Source organism: Sturnira hondurensis, unplaced genomic scaffold (assembly GCF_014824575.4).
Source record: "Sturnira hondurensis isolate 20B ecotype Veracruz unplaced genomic scaffold, ASM1482457v3 Scaffold0020642, whole genome shotgun sequence".
Taxonomy (NCBI): Eukaryota; Metazoa; Chordata; class Mammalia; order Chiroptera; family Phyllostomidae; genus Sturnira; species Sturnira hondurensis.
In genome coordinates this window covers 932,516-946,719 of record NW_028093273.1, presented here as the reverse complement: position 1 = coordinate 946,719, position 14,204 = coordinate 932,516, and positions in this window count along the sequence as shown.

Below are 14,204 nucleotides of genomic sequence, written 5' to 3'. Positions count from 1 at the left end.
CAATCTCACGTCTCCTCGCAGTCCATGTTGGATGTATAAATAGTCTTCACTTAGTTAGTCTGGGGGAGAGGCCAAGGAAGGAAGGGCCAGTAGCTAGTATGGAAGAGCAAGCAGATAGCGACTTCATAAGAGAGGAAAGGCAGTGACTCAGGAAGGCCTGCTTTGTTATTTTACAGTGAGAGAGGCCGATGAAGCCAGAATGGCAGGTCTGTTGAAAACAGAAGAATCAGTCTAATGAGCTTTTCAGATTGAAGGAAGACCTGGCGGTTGTTTAATCCATTTCAGCAGAGAGGAGTTTCATTTCTGGAGGAGTGACGTGGCTTGTGAAAGATCAGACAACTGGTAAGTGGGAAAGCTTTGCTTTGTGCCAACAGACTCTGCTCCCCATTTAAGAGTTCTTTCTGCTATTCTCCCAACCATCTCTTTTCGAGGTGAACCCAGATGGTAATGAAATCTACTGGGGGGACTAGTTCATTTTCCTTTAATATGGGAATTAATGCAAATATGTGGGAGGAATGGTGAAGACTTTGAGGACAAGAAGGGAATCAAACTTTGGCTTAAGCAAAAATAAGTTTGAAGATATTACCAGTAAATACCCATCAGATCAAACTGATGTAGGTGGGGAGGGTGAGAAAGACAGGAGTCGGACACTCATACAGAAACAAAGCAAAGTGTTGAATATCAGGAAGTGATGGTTATTTGTCAAGAAAGTCTAAAAGAAGGTCTAGGAACAATAGCTTTGCATGTCAGGTGCATCTATGTAAGGTCCCTAAATTGTCGGGGAGAGGGTGGGTTTCATTAGCAAGGTTCACTGATCTCTGTCATGTGTGTATGTGGGGACTTCCCAAGCATATTTACCTGGGAAGTTTACCACTTCCGCTGGGTCTTAAAAGTACCCTTGTTCTGAACAGGGCTTTCCACTGTGGTCCAATATTTTTGCTTCACTGTCAGAGAGACAAATCAAAGCATTCAAACCATTAAAGAGAAAAGAGGGTTTAATTTACAAATGTTTGGACACATAAGGTCTTCTTTCTCGTATCCTCAAGCAATGCATCTCCACATATAACTTTTATTATGTTCTAAGTTTCTTCAGCCAGTGTCTCTTTTAAAAATTTTTGGCCAAATAATAATGAGGTACTGTCATGTAGCGGATCCCATTTAATCAATGAGGTCACAGAAACAATGAACCCAACATTGTTCATTAAGATTGTCACCACTCTCAACCTCTAATAGTTTCTTAAAATGTCAGATGGCAGCCACTAAAATGAGCATCACTAATGTGATATAACCCTTCATGTCTTGACCACACTTTAACCTTCAAGTTCGAAGTTCGGTTACACCAATTAAAGCTCACAAATTCAATAAGAAGCATGGGCTTCATGTTTTCAAAGAAGCAGTACCTAGTTCAAATCAGTCAATGTGGCTTTCCAATCCCATGTGTTTTCCCAGCTTCTAGAAAAGAGAATCTTGCTTGAGTGGCGTGCTTAAATTTTTGGTGCCAATGCCTCTGATTCATTGGATTCTTCCTGAACTGTGACTCGTTACAATTGTGTTATGCCAAATTATAAGAAGACCGAGTAATTAATTTTGTTAGTGAATTGAAAAAGGCTTTTATATAATCTTGCATGCTGTTTAGTGTTTCTTTAATAAAATTCCATTACCTTTTATCCAAGATTATTGGCCACAGAACACAGAAACTCCAAATATTAAAAAAAAAAACCCTTTCTTTAAATAACAGCATATTTCTTTAGTGGTAAAACCTAGCCTGAACTGATATGGTCCTACTTGAAATCTGTTGATCTCACTTAATGTGAATATCTGTGCCTTTATTGTAAAAATCTTAATGTGTTTGATTAGGGATTGCTGCCTTAGATCTCACTGAGGGTCATCATATAATATATTTGTGTATGCACTGTATTACCTTTGTAAAATCTGAAATCAAAATCTGAATTCCAGAGTTTGACTGAGCAAGTTATTTTTAGATAAGGGGTTATGAAGCTGTAAACATAAAACTTGGGCATTTTTAATGCTATAAGGAGGTGATTTTAAAAATAAGCAAATCTTATAGTATGGCCCATATAGTCATTTTCCTCTAGCAAATTTTGTTTTGATTTGTATTTCATGTTACTTTTATTTTTGTACTTTGCTTTTTAGCTTATTTTGCTTTTTAATTTGTGTACTCATGAAAACCCAGCAAACTGAGGACCCTAGAGGCATTCACACAGGGAATCCACAGTGGTCACTGACCATGCAGCCCTTTCGATGCTGTTAGGACAGCATCTTGTGCCTGTTTACCTGGATGCTTCTTGTGATGAGAGATATTTTATCTAAAGAACATGCAATTTTTGGCCTCTGCTAAGACTGCCAGCAAATAACCTAATTGTAAAAAGAGATGCTTTTTAAAAATTTTTATTTGTATTTAATTCTTGTTCAAGTACAGTTTTTTGTCTTATATTCCCAGCCCTGCCCTCCCCCAATGCTCCCCACCTCCCTCCTATCCCCCCCCCCACCTTAGTTATTGTCCATGTGTCCTTTATACTTGTTCATGTAAGTCCATCCCCTTTTCCCCTATGATTCTCTCCCCTCTCCCCTCTGGACCCTGTCAGCCTGTTCCATATTGGAGTGTCATTGGTCATATTTTGCTTGCTTGTTTCTTCTGTTGTTTAGATACCTGTTAACGGTGATATCATATGGTATTTGTCTTTTACCTCCTGGCTTATTTCACTCAGCATAATGTTTTCCAGTTCCATCCATGATGTTGCAAAGGGTAGGAGCTCCTTCTTCCTTTCTGCAGCATAGAATTCCATTGTGTATATGTACCATAGCTTTTTGATCCAGTCATTTACCGATGGGCATCTAGGTTGCTTCCAACTCTTGGCTGTTGTAAATTGTGCTGCTATGAACATCGGGGTGCCTAGGTTCTTTTGGATTGGTGTTTTAGGGTTCTTAGGATATACTCCTAAGAGTGGAATTGCTGGGTCAAAAGGCATATTCATTTTTAGTTTTCTTAGAAAATTCCATACTGCTTTCCATAGTGGTTGTACCAGTCTGCAATCCCACCAACAGTGAACTAGGGTCCCCTTTTCCCCACAACCTCTCCAGCACTTGTTGTTTGTTTCTTTGTTTATCATAGCCATTCTGACTGGTGTAAAGTCGTATCTTGTTGTGGTTTTAATTTGCAAAAAGAGATGCTTTTTATTTGACCCATGCTCATAGCACATTCCACATTGTTTCTCATTCACTTCCATTGCAATTACAAGATGATGCATAAATCTTACCCATTCTTAAAAATAGTCACTTTAAAAAAAAGAAGAAAAAAGTATTCTCATTTCTTCCAAGGTGTGTTCTAACAGTTAAGCTGTTTTTGCTTTCAGGGCATTGCTTTACTTTTCACAGTCTGAGTCTGAACCAGAACTCTTCTTAAAATCCACGTATTAGTTTTTAGTTGCCTTTCACAAGAACAGTGGTTTTAGTTTTGTGGGAATTGGTATCAAATATTATATGTCAGGTTTCTGGACAAAGCATCTTAAGTAGATAACATGATTCTGTACAGAAACCTAACATATTGATTCTGATATTGAATTCCAAAAGGGAGAGAGACTATGAACATAGCTATAACATCAAAAGGCTTGGTTTTGGCAAGAGTTTTTAAAATATTCATTATCTACATGGTTTTCTGTTTATGGAGCTCATTCTTTGGTGTATAGCTTCCAGTTAGAATGAAGAAGAGAATGAGAGGGAGTTTTGTGGCCTGTGAATGTTCAATTCAACTTTTTCCCTTTTCTTTATTTTTATCATTGACACTATCACAGATATCTGCATTTTCACCCCCTCTGCCTGCCTCCACCCAGCCCCGGCCCCACCTTCTCTCTGGCCATCACCACACTGTTGTCTGTGCCTATGGGTTATGCAAATATGTTCTTTGGTTAATGCCTTCACTTTCTTTCACCCAGTGCCCCCTCCCACAACCCTCCCTGCTAATAGCTGTGTGTTCATTTTGTAAGACTAGAGAGCCTTGGAGTATAAAATCTGAATGCATTTGCTTAAAAAATATATTTTACTTATTTTTAGAGAGGGGAAGGGAGGGAGAAAGGGAGGGAGTGAAACATCAGTCAGTTGCCTGTCACACATGCCCTGACCAGGGACCAAACCCACAACCCAGACCTGGGCCCTGACTGGGAACCGGCAGCTTTTTACTTTGCAGAACAACGCCCAACCAACTGAGCCATAGCAGTCAGGGCAGAACACGCTGGTTTTTGTTGTCATCATCAAAAGCAGAAAGAAAGCAAAATTTGGGCTCAGTATAATTTCAGGTTAAAGACTGGAAACCAACCTAAATTAATTTATACATAGACGCTGAAAGAAGAACAAGTAGGAGGTATGCAATCTACATAGATTCATCTGGGTGCATTTAAAGTGCATCTTATTTACAAGAGAACTCTTTGGAAGTCCACTAGCAATGAATTATTTCTTGCAGATGTCATGAGCTTTCAATAAACCACTGGTTCTTACGAACTCAGTGGAAACCTCAGTGGGAAGGAGAGCAGAAACCACGAAGCCACAGGGATGTTATAACTCTCAGGAATTGGTGCTACTCCAGAGAAACAACCACCAACCTTTTAACAGCTTAAACAAAATAGCAAGTAAATCAAGTACCTACCATATGCTAAGCCTGAGTTATGAAAATGTTAACAAACAGCTATGTATTATTGCAATGAAGAAAAGATATTGTAATTGATGTCAGCTAGGCAAATTATTAAACACCTATATAAACCAGACCTAAAAAACAATTTGGCAATAGGGGAGAGATTTTATATGCCTTCCTTTTATAGGCCCACAAGTTTTAGATGGATTTCTGTTAATTCTTTGGTGATAATTGTATGCTTTTAACCCAGTATAAGGAGTAGACATTAATTGCAAGAAAAGTAAGCTAATAGTTAAACATGTTGACTGCCTGAAAATATTTGTGAAACATCCTATGCCTGCATCTGAAAATGACATGTGTCCTGGATGTTCATCTATCTGTTCATTTTGTGTAATTTTCTTTTCACATATTTAAGCTAAGTGTTTTTTTCCTACTTTACTTATAGGGCTTTTAACTGAAAAGGCCTATAGAACTCAGACTACCCATGCTGGCATGACATTCTTTACTCATTTAAGTAGACTTTAGTATCATAATTAAACTAGGAAACATACATGCAAAATAGTAGAACAGAAAAACAGTAAAAATAATTCTCTCTTCCATCCCACCTTGTCCAAAAGGAAACTATTGTTTAAAGGTTCTTATGTACATTTTCTGGAATTTCCTATACAGATAACTGCACTGTTTTTCCTTCTTCTACAGTTTTCTTTATTTTTTCTCTTAATATATCTTAGAAAGAGTTTTATATCAGTATATTAATATATAGGGAGATGCTTTATTTTAAAAAATGGCTGCAAGGTAATCCATTATATGAATATACCATAATTTACTCAATCAGCTTCCTAGTAATTGACATTTTAGAATCTTTCTAGACTCTTATTGCTAATAATAATGGACATATATCTTTCATGCAAGTGTTCAGCCTATCCACAGCCACTTCTTTTTAATTTCTTTTTTTGTTATATAAAGTAATAAAAATGGTTCATGCTTATTTAAGATAATTTAGAAAATAAATGTGATAGATAGATTCCTGAATTTATAAGAATATTTCAAGTCTAAATGGGCCTCAGAGTCTTTTACCCTTTTGATGAGAGGAAATCCAGTTTTCCTTAGGATCCTTTTCCTAAATTATTCCCTCTAGGAGTCTCTGATGTGGACCAGGGCGGGGGGTGGGGTGGGGGGCAGCAGCGGAGAGAGAGCTTTATCCTCCAGCTCCCCGTTCCCTCCACTCTGGGGGCTGGTGACCCACTGTTTTGCTCTCTCCACTCCCAGTCTGCCTTCATGCAGCTGTTTACCACCCCTTGGGTCCCTCTCTGTCCCTCCATCTATCAGAGCCTTCAGGAGGGTTTTCCTCTGGAGTTTTTAAATTGGTGGTGTGGATTTTCCTTCCTAGAGGATGTCCTAGAGCCCCCAGGTGAACTACAGAACTGAAGCTTGGGGGCTGGTAGCTCCAGGTCTAGCTCAGCCTCGTCCTGTGATCTCTCACAATGATTTTCGCTCAGGAGCTCCATCGTCTCTCCTTCCAGTGTGGCCTCTTGGGTAGTGGTCTGGTTTGGCAGGAACATGGTCACCGATGATGGCCTGGGGGACTGTCATCCTGGAACGGGACTGAAAAGACTGTGCCACCCATGGTTTGAGGTTTCACCACAGCTGCTGAGACTGGAGCCGGCCTGGGGAAAGCCTGACCTGTTCTTTTCCTTCTGTTACACAGACATGTCAAACACCAAAACCAAAACCAAAACCAACAAAAAACATGACCTGGCACGACTAAATCGGGGGTGAAAAAAGGGCTGAACTGCTTTCTGTGAACGAGGCTCATGTCTTCTTTCACGGTGATCCTAGGCCCAGGCATCTACCTGTATGACAGGGAATTTTGAAACAGCTTATAGGAGGGTTATGCTGCTGCCCCCTCCCATAGAATACCCAGCTTTGTCTCCATTACTAATCTACCATGGCCTCACCTCTAACAAAACAAGGGCCTGGGATGTCTGTCTCAGTCTTCTCGGTCTCTGCTTTCTCTTCTTTGTCCTTTCCCTTCTGTACCTGAACTCTAAATGTTGAAGTTCCTCATAGCTGTTTCTTGGGGTTTACTCTTATCTCTCTCCTCACGCCTTCAGTAGGAGGTCTCGTCCATTCCCAATGCTTTCAGATACATGAACATGCTGGGGGATACCTAATATGTAGCTCCAGGCAGCCCTTTCTTCAGACCTCTAAGGGGATGACTGCCTTGAGGAGTAGAGGCGATGGACGTGATCAGGTGTGTCTGGATTCTTTTGCCGTTTTGAAGATCCAGAAAATGGAATATCTTTGTTGCTATGACAAAAAGAGAAGAGTCAACATAATGTTGAGATTTTGGCTTGTGCAAATGGTTGAAGGGAGTTCTTATTTGAGATGGGGAAGACTGTGGAAAGAGAAGGTTTGGCAAGGAGCATCAAGAATTCAGTTTTGAAATGTCCATTCGTCATGCAAGAGATGTGGAGAAGGAACATCTTTATGGGAATGAGGAGGTAGGAGAGAGGTCTGGAAACTGTCAGCACAGAGTTTATGGAATAGGGCAAAGTCATTGGTAGAATAATATAAATGCATCAGGCATGTGTGTGCATTTTAATATTTTATATTGTCTATAATATTTATCTAAATGTGTATATGAACATAATATAACTCCATGCAATATATGTTATGAATATTGGCAAATTGTGCAATTTCCAAATGCTTGTACAATTTACACTCTCTTCATCTGTCTACAAAGATGAAGTTATCCATATCTGTCTAGAATGTTGGATTTTACTCAGGCATCACGTCGCAACTGGGTTTATAATAACCAGGAGCTGGTGAGTGCTGGGTCCACCTGCAGACCAAAAGATGGCACTCTCCGTGTTTATGAGCAGTTCAGAGACATTGATTCCTATACATGAGATGAATAAAGGGATTTTGGCTTTCAGTTTAAAAGGTTAACTCCAAGGGAACTATCCTGGTTCAAATAGTAAGCTCCTGTGAAAATCTGATGGAGATGAAGATGACAGATGATTCTTGAGCAGTAAAGAGGAGAATAGGTCTCCCTGATTCTGTCACATGCCAAATTGGGCCTGGTCCTTGAAGAGGTAAGAAAGCTGAGACAATGTAACACATTCCTTTCAGAAGATGATTTTCCATTTATGAGCGAGTAACTGAGTTTTGTAAGCCCAGGTTTTTGTCTGGTCCTTGAAGAGGTAAGAAAGCTGAGACAATCTGACACATTCCTTTCAGAAGATGATTTTCCATTTATGAGCGAGTAACTGAGTTTTGTAAGCCCAGGTTTTTGTTTATTGTTCCATCAGCTCTTGATTGGTAAGGCTGTGTTTATGATTGATATAGATTTGAAAAATAGATGGTTGTTACTTTTATTAGCTATGATATTTTTCCTGCCCTTTGCCTCAGCAACCCCCTTTTTGTACTTTTACCACGCCTGGGAGTTAGGTTTCCTTGCAGCTTAGAATATGAACCAATGACTTCTAAGTGGTCATTCTCACTAGGATAGCACTTTCAGGCTGGAGGAAGTGGTTAAAATTTATAGTAATTCTATATCTTGACAGAGCATCTTCCTCTTAGGAGCTAATTGTATTTTATGGGCATTCAGCTTGATTCTCCCCAGGACCCAGGAGAAAACCAGTAACAGTAATGACATATACAAGCACTATAAACCTTAGTGATAGATGCCTGTGTTGTCCTAGGAAGGAAAGGTCTACCTTGGATGTCGCCTTTCTGCTTAATGCAGACTCTGCTGAGAGGGACTCAGCTGCTGCTGCCTGACTGCTTCCGCCAGCTCTTAAAAGTGGAGCAGTGTTGTGGCGCTGAGTGGATTTCCCCGTCCAAATAGCAGAGGGAAAATTGTGCTCATCATTACTCTTATGTGGGGGGCATATCACTCTAGAGACTGATGTTCAACAATTCAATCCAACAACAATTTGTTGAGTGGTTACTATGTGCCAGGCCCTTTGTGACAGATGCGGTCTCTGGCCAAATATTTAGACTCTAAGAAATGATCCACAGCCTCCTGCCAACAAAGCAGTGCTAAGCAGGCTGAATGAGAATTGGCTAGGAGGTGTTTTTAACAGAGATTATGGAGTCCAGCCTCTGGGCAACCTGACCCAGTAGGTCTTCACTGGGTGTCAGCGTTTTGCTTTTTCAGTAAAATCCATTTCGACCAGTCAAAAAGGTCATTTTCCTGAGCTATCAAGTCCATGAGTCATTATTCTCATTCGTTAGTTACACTATACTAGCATTATATTTTAAATAATCTGGGAAAAGTAAGCTGTGGAAGTATAATATCTTTGAACTGGCGGGAGGCAGTATTGTGGAGCGGTCAAAGTTGGGTTTTGGAAACAGACTGAATCTCTCCTTTTCCTCTCACAGTGTGGCACCAGCGAGCTGCTCAGGAGCTTAGCATTCAGCTTTAGCATACAGTCTCTTCTGTCCACATTCCTATTTTACAGACTGTTGAGCTGATTAAATAAGATATTGCATGCAAAGTGTGACATGATATGTTGTGGTAGGTATCATTGTTGCTGTCATCATTGGTAAAGCTAAGAATAAAATCAAACAATCCATATTAATGTCCTTCATTAGAATACTGAGCCTCTCTGTCATCAATTTGGTAATGACAGATGTCAGATACACCCACATTCAAACACATACTAGTATGCATAATGGCCCTAAAGTGGCAGATGTGACCAATAGCTCATTTCAATTAGCATTTCTCTTTAGTCTTAACTTAAATTTTTGTTTAAAAGAATAATAAGTTAAATGAAAACAGTCTCATTCTCAAGTGGGTTCCTATGTTATTTTTCCTTTAAGCAAGTGTTGGCATCATTGGTTTTGAGGGCATAGGCTCCCTCGTGTCAGGCCTATCCATCAACATGTTCAATGTTGGCATAGTAGAAGGGTTGATCAGACCTATATTCTATGCTAGGACTCTGGATTTTCTCCCAAGGGAGACAGAAAAAGTACTGGGGCCCTTCCTGAAAAATCAATGGGCATCACGTAGAAGCTGCAGAAGAAAAATCCTGTAAGGCCTTTATAATATGTGGCTTGTTGCCTAGCAGTTTTAGTGAGCACTTGTTAAAAAAGACATGCCCCTTAGGGAATAAAAGGAATGTAAGTTCCAAGACAAGAGGCAGGACAGAGCCAACGATTAACATCAAGCCAGGATGGAGAGGATGAACAGAGCCGAGATTAGTTACCAGTTAACATTTGTGGGGCTATTTTATAGATCCAGCAAGTAGAACAGGCCAGGTTCCAGATGTCAAGCTGAGGTTACCAGCCTCCGGAGGAATCAGCAGATAATCGGTCTTAATTCTGCTTTCTTTTAAAGGCAGAAGAAGAGGGAAGGAGTTGGAGAATGTAATCAGGGAGGTGGGGTAGAGATGGAAGATACGTGTGTAAACAGTAAGAACAATGTACTTTTCATTTATCAACATGTTTTAAGACTTGTTCTGTAGGTGTTTCATTAACGTATGCAGCAGGTGTTTTCTGGTATTTCTGTTAGCAGGTTATTCAAGCATAATTATTTTATTATTTCCTAATGTCTCTGACATTGTGTGTCAAATATTCAATACTTCATTTGTTCATTCATTCATTTAAAGCATTCATTTACTTATATACCAAAAATTCTTTGAGGCATTTTTTATAAGCCAAACAAAGAGGCATTAAGGCATATTGATGCCCCTTAGAGCTCATGGTCTAATCAGGAGTTGAGATGTGGCCGTATATTTGTCCTTTGCTGAGATAAGTAGGAGAGTGAATGTGTGTGCATAATCTTTGGGAGCATGGAGGTGGGGCCAAAGACCCTAATGGAGGTCTGGGAAGAATTGAGAAGACATGTATTATATGTCTCTTTATCTTAAAGGAGGATTGTGATGTTTGCTGCTGCAACATGGACAGCCCAGGCAGGGAGCAGGGGCCGCTGGGCCTGGAGACTGAAGTAACATGAAATTATTTGGGGACAGTGAAGAATATTTCCATGGTTCACTGAGCACATCAGGTGGGTAGGGCCGGTGCGACCGTGGGGATTATGCTGGGGAGAGTAGACTTTATCACATGAAAATAGGGAAGAGTTTGACATTGTTGGGCCAGACTATGCTAAACTTATGTAGCGTTTTGTATATGTTTAACAGAGCTGAGAAAGGAAAGAATAAAATGGAGGCAGTGGTTAGGACAAATTGATTAAAAGGACATGAACATGAACTAGAAGCCTGTCATTCTTTTGGCGTAGGGCTGGCGTAGGGCCTGTCATTCTTTCGTGCTTCCATAAAATGGTTCCTTACAGAATCCATACACCAACACACACACACACACACACACACAATCTATTTTGTAGCAATAATCACTTCCATGTTCCGAACAAGTGAATTCAAGTTCACCAAGGTTATGTATCTTGCTCAAACTACCAAGTTCATGAATGGCTGATGCAGAACTCAAACCCAAGGGTATCTGGAGTAAATGGCCATTCTCTCTCCTCTACATCGTGCTGCCCCAGAAGAACATTATTCCAGGTCAGAATTTTACAGGGCTTGAGGGAATGCTGATGAGGATGTGTTGGCAACTCGAAAGAAGGCTTGAAACAACCAAGTGAAACAGAGTCTACCTGCAACATTCAAATGAGACCCTGAATCTTAATCTCCCTGTCCATGAAGACAGAAAAGGGTGGTCAGGATTAACACAGCAGGCAATCTCTGCAGCCTGCCATCAGCAGTCCACTCCGAGCACACACTGAACAGCATTTAGTCTTACCCAAGCCATTGTGACTGACAAGAAAAGTGCTCTGTGTCCTGAACGTGCACAACACGGATGATTTTCCCCAATGAATTATTCATTCAAGGCTTCCAAAGGAAAACACGTTGCTTTTCATTCAGTGAGAGGGCTGTGAGGAGGGGGATTAGAAGTGCTGAGGTGACAAGAAGGATGTTGACGTTATTTAACAGACTGAGGTGCTATAATAATAAGCTTTAAGGTAACAGTTGCTAAATAAAGGCAAGCCTAGTGAAATATGCAATTAAAAGAGAATAGAAATTGATTGGTGAAAACAAGTCAGCAATGACAAATGCAAGTTGGTTTGGTACCTAAGGTGTGAGGAGAATGTAAAGAAGGCACCTATTATCTGAAGATAGTTGTGGTTACTTAAAAAGTCAAGTAATTATTAGGGATTCAAATGAATTCTGTGATGAATACTAAAATGTATGTGCTAATATTACTAGGAAATTTTTTAGCCACAGGAAGTCTCTACCAATGTGTGTTTTAAAATTATTTTTTGCCCCCAGAGGACAGGGGAAATTTGGGAATTGCCTTTTAAGGGTATCTTTAGAACACATACATAAAATAGAAAGAAAATTTGGATCAGAAAAATTAAGTACGTAAAAGACAAAGATCTTAATATTTTGAATTCTTACTGATCAATGAGAAAATCATACACATCTCAATGAAAATGGGGTAAGGATATTAACACATAATTCTCACAAAAAGGAAATAAAATGCTTAATATAACTTCACATGAAAACATTTTCAAATGAAAACATCACAAAAACTCAAGTGCAAAGAATAATTTCAGATACTCTTTTTTCATTTAGGTCACTCAGTTGGCAGTATTAAAACAATAAGCAGACTTGGAAAGTTTGTTAAGAAAGTGGGCATCGTCCTACATTGTATTTAGGAGTGAAATTGGTATATATATTCTGGGAGGCTACTTTGGTATAGTTATATATAAATGTTGAGAAATTTTTTAACATTCAACAATTCATGTCTAGGAATTTATTCAAAGATATAACGGAAATGCTATGAAAATATTGGGATTGATAGAATATTTACCCAATGAAGACCTTTACCTGCAACACCTATGTTAGTACTTATCATTACACATTGAAGTCAGTAGTAACTTAACTCTTATTTTACAGTGGAGAAAACAGAACCAACTTCTTAGACATTAATTAATTTGCTCAAGGCCACTCAACTTACAAGGAAGGAATGAGAAGGAAATAGAACTTGAGTCTGACTGCATAGCCTTCACTCTGTTGTTCGCAACAGAGGAGAAGCTTTCTCTAAAAACTTCCACTCAGCTGGTTTCTCAGATGAATGGACAATCTCCTTTCTCTCTGTGAAACACGGGGGTGGATGTTCACTGCCTTCTGTGTACGTGTCCTGAGTGGGTGTCCCTCTGTTCAGTGCAGTCATTTCTGCTTCTCCAACTGAGTTATGTTTCCCACCATCAGTTGTGTCTCTCCCTAAGCATTTGTCTGAGGTAGAATTATCCCTGTCATTTTGAAATTTAATTAAATATTGTAAAAATTCCAGGCCCCATAAGAGTGCAAAGAGACAAGAATTTTTGTTTCTTCGAAAGCTAAGTTAAAATCTTAAACAGAATTCATACATTTGAGCTACTTAAAAAAAGTGTTGCTGTGGAATTAAGAGGGAGCAAAACAGTTGTAAAATATTAGGAAGATTTTATAAACTCAATATTTTTTTTAAGATTTTTTATTTACTTATTTATCTTTAGAGGGGAAGGAGAGGGAGAGAAACATCAATGTATGGTTGCCTTTTGTGCGTCCCCTGCTGGGAGTTGGCCTGCAGGGAACCTGCCTGCAACCCAGGCAATGTGCCCAGACTGGGAATCGAACCTCGATCATCTGGTTCGCAGGCCCGTGCTCAATCCACTGAGCTACACCAGCCAGGGCTAAACTCAATATTAATCATTTCATTGATAGTAGCTTTATGTTTTTATAAGTTCTTAGTCCATTTAAACATTAATAAATTAATGTCTAAGGAGCACTGTGGTAGGCAGAGTTATGCTTCCCAAAGATGGACATACCCTTTGTGTTCTTACCCTAAAACCTGTGAATATGTTAAGTAACATGACAAAGAAGAATTAAGATTGCTAATGGTTCATCTTAAAATAGGGAGGTTATCTGGGTAGATCCAATATAACCAGAAGGATCCTTAAAAGTGCAAGAGGGAGATAGAAGAGGAGAAAGTTGAAGAAAGATGAAATGAAAGGTGGAAGTTCAGCATGACGCCATGTGGAAAAGACTCAACCTGCCATTGCTGCCTTTAAGAGTAGAGAAAAAGCTTATAAACCAAGGAATTAGGACAATCTCTTGTAGAGGGAAAAAGGCGAAGAAATAAATTCTCCCCATGAGCCTTCAGAAAGGAACACAGTCCTGCTGACACAGTTTTAGCTCAGAGAGACGTGTTTGGCTTCAGACTTGCAGTACAGGAAGATAAATTTGAGTTGTTTCTGCTACCAACTTGTGGTAGTGTATTACATTACCAATAATGCAACACTGTAAATGTGCTTTTAAAATTGTACAACCCTTTCAGATTTTCCTCTTTCAATAACGGACTTTGTAAGAAGATTTCAGAAGAGGGAAAAAGTAAAATTCAACATGCCCACAATAGTTTCTATTACTGCTTTAAAAGGTGAATGGGTTGTTGTGCAGCCCTGTTAAGGGAATCGATGAAGACTATGGAGGTGATGAGGTAGACATCTAGAATCAGACTCCTTGCCAAAGACCTGGCTGCAGCAACTCTGTACATC